The sequence below is a fragment of the Coenobita brevimanus genome, chromosome 36 (assembly GCF_032717465.1).
Source record: "Coenobita brevimanus isolate Jiangsu-jjx chromosome 36, ASM3271746v2, whole genome shotgun sequence".
Lineage (NCBI taxonomy): Eukaryota > Metazoa > Arthropoda > Malacostraca > Decapoda > Coenobitidae > Coenobita > Coenobita brevimanus.
Window position 1 is genome coordinate 2127068 of NC_136989.1, and position 8781 is coordinate 2135848.

General features: G+C 45.8%; 1 pseudogene; it reads left to right on the plus strand.

Annotated features, from left to right (window-relative positions):
- Positions 1-854: 854 nt before the first annotated feature.
- Positions 855-1866, plus strand: LOC145396302 (uncharacterized; annotated as a pseudogene).
- Positions 1867-8781: the final 6915 nt, after the last annotated feature.

Sequence of the window (8781 nt, forward strand, 5' to 3'; positions counted from 1 at the left end):
CAACATTATTAATGCATTAGTAGGTCATAAAAATACTACAGTAAAAGCAACATTTTCATTACAGTCAGTAGGTCACAAACAATAACAACACACAGCCTCACTTCATCTATGGATCACTCGTCGTCTGCTGCTGTCCCTCCTCACCCCACTCCCCCACCTACCGCCGCTCCCCACACTAAATTTGTTGTCCCTCCTCGCTCTGCTCTCCTTCCTCTTCCTCTTCCTCTGACTCCCGTGCTACTGGTGTTGAAGATAACTCCCTTAAGTTTTCTGTCTTCTTCATAAAGAACTGCTCTATCTTGGTCTGAGTGGTTTTCTTCTTTCTGTTCTGCAGCATCAAGTTGTAAAAATTTAGATCTGCCATCACTTTCCTGGCCCAATTTTGTCCAAAAATGAGCCAAATTGCTCAAAATGGGGCCAAACTTCATTTTCGAATATTAATAGTTCGAATAAAACCAGTTTAAGCAACAGGCAAATAAAAAATTGTATTTATGCATAAACTGCCACACACAGTCTATCAGTTCGGGACTGTCCAAGGCGCGCGCGGCTAATATGAAACCATCACATACAGTACGTGTAAAGTCCCATTAAATTGAGAAACCCTTGTTAGTTAAACATATCTCCTTAAATATTTGCTCGTGTTAAAACAAAAACGCCTTTTTTAAACTCACGTTAGTTGAGAGGTTACTGTATACTGTAACACTCTTCCTTTTGGAGGGAGCTGGGATGAGCACAGTTGTCAGAAGAGGCCATGCAGGAGTGCACTATTCATTATTTTTAACTTTTAGTGTTCTTGTATTAAATAAAGTGGTTGTAAACATGCACATAGGGCTTTTCTTTAGTTATATAAGGAAATGGCGGGTCCAGCTCCAGTAACTGACTTTGGGGTATCTTGTACTCAGAAAAAATGGAGCAACAGTGATGCCTGCCAAAAGGAAATGAATAAGTTACTGGTTTGCTTCATTGCCGGCTCTCTCCAACCTCTTTCAAGAGTTGAGGATCCTAACTTTCAAGCCCTTCTAAACAAGGCCCAGCCCTGCTACAGTATCCCAAGCCACAAGGAGCTCAGCAGCAGGCTTCTTCCCTCTCAAACTCAAAAAATACAAGAACATCTCAATGATATAGATAGAGATAGAGAGAGCTCAATGACAAATTTCATTCTGTTGGGTATCTTTGTGTTACAGTTGATCTTTGGACAAACAGACAGATGCATTTGTACACTGCGATCACATGTCATTTCATTGAAAACTTCCAGCTCCAGTCAACAATGTTAGCTTGCAGGAGATTCAAAGGGTCCCACACTGCAGAAAAGATTCATGCCACATTCACTGAAATCATCACTAGCTTTAACCTAGAAAAGAAGATTCTGACAATTGTACCGACAGTGCCAGCAATATGCTTAAAGCATTTGTGACACTTCCCGGTATGGACGACGATCCAGACACTAATCAAGACAGTGAAAGTGAAGAGGAAGATGATGCCTTTGACATTCCTGATAACAATGAGAAGTTCCTGGAGCTCTTGCCTGAGCATGTCAGATGTTTTGTTCATAATTTACAAAATACTGTGAAAGATGGGCTCGAGGAAGCAGGACCTGTATCAGGAGTCACTAGAAAAGCCTCACGTTTAGTATCACACATTTGTCATTCTGCACTGGCATCTGACATTCTTGAAGATGAATGCACACCTCAGGCCAAAAATGCAACCCGATGGAACAGCAGTAACATGATGCTTCGCTCCCTTCTGAAGATTGATCCAGTCAAGCTTGATCAGTTAGATTGTCCAGTAAAGCTAACCAAATATGAACTTAATCTCATCAAGGAAATAACAAACATCTTGACACCATTTGGAGTAGCAACTCTATAGTGTCAGGAAGAGAATGTTGAAACGTCAGGCAAAGTAATTCCATGTATTCGTGGACTGAAAGCCGAGCTTGAACAACTATCACAGACATACATGTCAAAGACGATTACTACTCTCAAAAGCTCAAGCAAGAGAAGGTTGAAGATCTATGATGACATGGAGATGTTTCAGCTGGCTTCACTCCTAGATCCAGGCTTTAAGGTGGACTGGTGCTCACCAGAAGAAGTCAAGGTCATGAAATCTCTACTGAGGTCTAAAGTAGATGAAATTATGCCTAATGAAGAGAAGGGTTCCCTTCAGGAAAATAAGGACGCCCCACCAAACAAGAAGTGCAAGCTGTTCAGATTTATGATACCATCAGCATCAACGAGCTCTTTCCTATCTACATCAACTTCATCACAAGTAGAATCCTACCTGAGTCAGCCAACAACAGATGATGACAGTGATCCCCTTCTCTTCTGGCAACAGAGCCAGTCAACAGTACGGTACCCGTACCTGAACTAACAATACTGGCTCTCCAATATCTGTGTACCGGTATCCCGCATCATCAGCTCCAGCTGAGAGATCTTTCTCTATTGCTGGGAAAGTCTTTATCCTGAGCGATGCAGAATGACAGATGTTCACTTTGAGGAGTTGATGTTCATCAAGTGCAACTAATATATAACTGAGAAGTAATGTACCGTAGCTTACATCAAATCTAGCCTACAAGAAATCCAGTGTATAATCATACTTTTCAGTTCTATATTTATCTTGCACAGAGCAATTCTTTGTTTTCATTTTTGTTGTGCCCGACAAATTAATATACTTACGGAAGACTTGAGCGACCATGATTTGAAATGAATTTATAGAAGTAACTTACTTGATGTAGTGCTGCCTACTGCTTCCTTAGCCTTTATCATTCGTTTTCTGTGCCTGCCCTCCTCTCTTCCTATTTCTCCCATCTTTCCTGTCACTTCTTATTGCTTTTCTTTCATTTACAGGTGGCTTTACATTGAGTGACAAGCCAAATAGTTTCCTGTAAGCCAAGAAACCATTTACAATGCTGGGTGGTAACCATATAACCAAACCATACGTGCTGCCTACGTGTCAACAAGTGGGTTGGTGGAGGGTTAGTGCCCCTCCCTGTAAAACAACTAACTCAAAGTCAAATGGCCACCCCTTATGGGATTATGGCGTCTGGCAATAGATAGATAGATAGAATATATTATAGCAAAAACCAATCAAACCCCTCACACAAAATGTAAGTTTTTAATACCATTAGTACCGGTAAGTGATTTAAACGATTATTACTGTACTCAAATATGGAACAGTGCACCTACTAGATGTAATTTGCTAACTATTTAAGCATTGTCCTTAATCATTGCTGATCATTATTTTTCTATAAATAATCACCGTGAAATGTGATTATAATCAAAATCTAATCATAATCACGTACAAATGGAAAAAATCTAATCATAACCAAAAATACAAAAACTAATCATAATCAAATCATAATCAGAAAAACAAAAAACAAGTAATCATAATTTAATCACAATCAAAAAATATTCCAGACGATATATAATCAAAATCAAATCATAATCATTTTTTTTATCGTGCCCATGTCTGGTTTTAGTCTGCCGCAGAATTAAGAGATGTTGATCCGCTTTTTAGGTACTGTATTTTAGAGACACTTTTCTTCTAAGGCATAGTTGTCACAAATGTCAGGTATTTTTATTTTACTCTTGAAGAATTGGTTAAGTTATCTTCAAGAGCAGAACAAAAATAGTTTATGAGAAAAATGCCACAAAAATGTCTTACAATTGTCGGTAAATATTTACAAGTGGACAATACACCCCCCAGGTAGTGCAATATATTTTTCTGGCAGTTTTTGATGCGATTCGAATGTTTCTGACCTTCATTTTTGTCGGAAATGCCCCTCACCGAACACAATAAAACTAACCAAACCAAACCCAACATACCTAACCTATCTTAGGGGAGTAATAATCAATTTCCGAATGGGGTAATGGGGGTTATTTGTGATCCTTAGGGATTATACTATACGATAATGGTGCTAAAATTCCAAAACTGCATATTGTCCACTTGTAAAATAATACCTAATTGTCTAAAATACCCAAAAAAATGGATCAAAATCTGGTACTTCTGTGGCTGGCTGAAACTATAATTTTACCACAGCTTGTTTCAGGCCATTCTGTCAGGTGAACTACCACAGCTATGACTTACACTCACAACCTTTCCCATAATTATCTTGTACAGTTACACTATACACCGGGCCATTACAGCATCAAATGTGTCAAGTCGGTCAATTAGCCCTTAGTAAATTACCTACAAACACTTCACACAGACTTGAAACATCTCACTAGTAAATATACTGATAATCCTAATGTTTGCTACAAGGGGGCTTTAAACACAACAAAAATATACCTAGTGAGTTGTCAGTGAAGGTACCGGGACCTGGGCTGCTCAAAACACACTAACCACCCACTACTCTCATTATAAATTTCTCCTATTTACCTTCCTAAACATAAAATAACTACATACACAGCCACTCACGTGTATACTTACCTTACAAGTTTGATTCTATCAGTGTATAAGTGTCAACAAGATTCATATGCAGTCTACTCTTGTTTATATTTTGGTGAACAGCTGTGTGAAGGCAACAGATGACGGTCGCCATCCGCATAAAAAGTACGGTACGGTAAATTGATTGAGAGTAGGGTACATTAGACTGAAAAGGAGTATGTCAGAGTTGATTGAAAAAGAGTAAGCTAGAGTAGACTGAAAAGGAGTACGCTAGATTAGACTGGCAGCCGCAAAAGGAGAAGTTCAGATAAAGTAGATTGATAGCTGCTATAGGAGTGTTCCCGACTCATGCAGTGATCTATCTACTCGAACATATTCCTTTTGCCACTGTCATCTTATCCTACCATGCTCCTTTTGGCGCTGTCAGTCTATTCTACCATACTCCTTTTGCGGTTGTCAATCTACTCTATCACATTCCTTTTGGTACGGTCTGTCTACTCTAGCTTATTTCTCTTGTGGCTGTTGATCGATTTCACCGTAGATCGATGTAGTCCCCAAAGTAGAGAAGACCATCCAGCAGCCTTAAAAAGGGTAGAGTTGATCGAGAACAGTAAAAGCTGGTAGAATTTTGAGTGAACGAATCTCCTGAATCCCTAAAATGGAGACCGCTGTTCCAGGATGAGAAGGTGCAATGTATCAAAACTAATCGAACTATTTTGTTACACACACACACACACACACACACACACACACACACACACACACACACACGGTCGTGACCATGCCGTGTGAACTTAACCTTTTACAATGCCCTCATAAATAATAGTTTTTGCCATGGGCTGATCCTCAACCCATCCACCAAGTTTGGGTACAATCCGATAAAAACCGCTTAGTTATCTTATGGCCGGAACTATTCTCACAGAGAACCAAAGAGAATAGTTCCTATCATGAGATAACTCAGTTGTTATCCGATTTTAACCAAACTAGGTGGAAGGATTGAGTGACAGCCTAGAAGGAAACGTGCTTTTTTTTTTTTTTTTTAAAGGAAAGTAAATAAAAGATAAAGGTTCGTTTTATGCTGAGTGTTTTTAGGCCGACTCTTCGTACTAAGAACACTAGCTACTGAGCGGGGTCCTCTTTCCGGACCAGAAGTAAAGCACTAACAAAGGAACAGGACATAAAAACTAGGCAGTCCACCTTTAACACATCTATTACCTTAATTCTAACACCGTGACAATATTACATAGAATGATATTCTGGACAGGGGATACAGATATACAAAGTTACGTTAAGTCAACACGGGATATTCACACACACTATAATTATACTTTACAGTGGGTTAAGGGTCCATAAGTGAATGTGACTAACTTTCCTTAAAGTCCAAAAGGTCTTAGTGCACTGGTACAATAAAGATGTATGGGCTTGATGAGCCAGGGGAGGATTGCTACTATAAAAGAACAGGAGGAGCAGATCACTATAATTTACTGGCTGGGCTCGGCGCAGCGACTCTCGCCCGCGCGTGCACTGATAAGGAGGAACTCCTCTATTCTGGGCTGGGGAATAACACTAGTTTCACGGGCCCAGACCTTATAGTCTTTATCAAGGGAAAGTAATCACGGACACTTATAGGTGGGATCGCTCTTATTCACTTTGTCACTGTATCACTGTCTCTGTCTCACTGTAGGAGGGAAAGTCACTAATCTTGCCCGATTTTCTGGGGCGATATCACTCTGTCACTTTAAGGGGACCTCCGGGGGCTCTACCCGTGGCGGGAATCACCGTACCCGCTGGGGGGGGAGACTCAACCCGGGTCCGATCCACTGAGGCTTTGCAGGGAGACCCTCTTGCCTGGGGTCTCGACCTGTTGTAGACCCTCTCTGGTCCCGTCGTCACGGTGCAGGGAGACCCTCTTGCCTGGGGTCTCGACCTGTTGTAGACCTCCTTCTCAGGGTCCCGTCGTCGTGGTGCAGGGAGGCCCGTCCATGTGGGGCCAGGACCTGTTGCGTTGGCCCTCAGGACTGGGGCCAAACAGGTGAAGCAGTCGTGTCTGGCGTCGGAGGGTCTGCGGCAGGGGGAGGTCAGCGTTGGTAGGCTGCTGTGCTCGCCTGGGGGTCCGAGGGCTGTGGAGGTCTGTCAGGGGACGCGCCGTCAGGTGTGGGCTGCGGCCTCGTCTCCTGCTGGTACCTGGGGAAGACAAGAATTTCCCGGGCGTGGGAGGTAGGTCCCGACTGGGACCGGGTCCCTGATCTGGTGACACTTTCGGGGCAACTCTCCCGGGTGGTGTCCAGCTACTCCTGCAGGAGTTGACTGAATTCAGAGGACACACGGAGGCCGTGATCTCTCTCTTACACAGGGAGGGTAGCACAGAGGCGACTCTCTCTCTTGTCTCCGATACAGCCGTGGCGCCAGGTCGATCGGTCCTGGGACCCACTTGTGGCTTTATACAAGGGGCTCTTACCCTTGGGGTGGCTAGGGGTGTTGGCCCCTTATAGTCCACTATTGGGCCTCCTGTCCTGTTTGTGATAGAGGGTATTTCTCCCTCGTTAAAGGACCTCCTGTCCTGGTAGTGGCAGAGAGTATTTCTCCCTCGTGGCTCACTGTGGCAGAGGGTACTAGACCCTCGTGGCTCACCAGAGTAGCGGCAGAGGATGGTATTTCCTCATGGCTCGCGGTGGCAGCAGGTGCGAACACCTCGTGGCTCACCTAGGGACCTCCTGCCCTGTTGGGGTGAAGCTGTAGTCATCACCACAAAACTACTAGGGACTGATATTAGATCAGTCCCACCCCACTGCTGTCGATGGTCAACCCGCCGTTGAAGTTGTTGCGGATCTAGCCTCACCTGGCGTTGGGGCAGTTGCGGGGAGAAGGGGCACAGGTCAGTGGTGGTTGGGTGACCCTTTTGCCCTGGGTCATTAACCTCCCCGTTATCTCTTCCTCGGGTGGTGGGGTGGTGGTGGCCCGGTGGTTGAGTGGGGGGTGGCGGGCCAGAAGGCCCGGCGGCGGGCATTTTACCACCGTCGTCTTTGAAAAAGTCACAACCCCGTGACTGCAGGTGGTAGGTGGTGGAAGTGAACGTCTTGTGGACCGGGGTGAGGTGTTGCAGGAGGTTCGTCCAGTGGTTGGTCATGGTGTCTGGCTCTCGGTGGGGGTTGAAAGAGAGACGGATGGAGGATGGGCGGTTTGTATGGCGTAGGAGGTGGAGAAGCTGGGATGTCCGTCAGATCCTGATGGGTGGGCGGTCGTGGAGGCGCCATAGTATGCTCTCAATTTTCCTCGTTGGTAGTTTCCACGATGCCTGATGAAGGGGGAGGGTAATGGGGGTGGTGTTTGGGGTGTGGGTGGCATGTGTTGGGAAATGGGGAGCAGGATGGGGGGGAGATGGAGATGTGGGGGTGTATGTAGATGGTGGGCGGAAGGTGCATCGTGGTCTGGTGGTCGTGGTGGTGAGGGTGGACGTCAGTGGTGATGGTGGTTGGGCACATGGGGAGTTGGTGGGTGATGTGTTGCGTGGGGTGGTGCGTGGTGGGGTGCGGGTGGGGTGTGGTGGGAGTTGTGGTGGTACGGTGGTGGTGGTTGTTTCCGTGGCGAAGGTGGGAGTTGGTGATGGGTGGTGTGGTGCGGTGTTGGTGGTGGGCGTAGTGGGCGGTGATTGGGAGTGGTGGGTTGGAGGAGTCGGGGTAGCCGGAGGAGATGCAGGTGGAGGTGAAGCTGAGGGGGAGGATGGTGTGATAGGAAAGGCGAATGAGTTGGCTGTGTTGGCAGGGAAAATGAGTGGCGGTGAAGTGATGGTGGTGGGTGGTGTGGGGTGGTAGGTGGGAGGGAGTAGACAGGAGGAGGCGGCTTTGGGAAGTAGGTTAGGGGAAGATGAGGTAAAGGTTCTAGGGGGTCTGTGAAGGGGGAGGCAGGCTTTGTGTTGGGGAGGAATAGGCAGGGGGGAGGCAGTAGTAGTGGAGAAAGTGGTGTGTGAGGTGGGAAGGTTAGGAATAGGGGTAGGAATAGGGGAGGGCAAAATAGAAGAGATAGTGAGAGGAGAGGAAAAGGAAAGATGATGTTTTTCCCTGTAGTAGACTGGGAGAGATGTGAGGTGGCCTCCGTCATTACGGCGGGGCGTGGGGGCAGTGAGGGGGCGCCTTCTGTGCTTTCCTCGTCCCGCTTTCCTGCTGTGAGGCTTGGGGTAATCGGCGCATGGTGGGGAGGCCTGTAGGCGCTCTTGTGTTGCTCTGCTGTGCCGGGCAGCTTTTAGCTGTTCACGAATGTCGTGGATTGGGCACTCCGGGCAGCAAGGAGAAAATTCCCATGGATTTACAGGGATGAGGTCCATGGGGAATTGTTTGATGTCGCCGATGCGTTTGGGGGAGGAGTGGACGGCTAGAAGGCGCCTTATTTGGTTGATTTCTT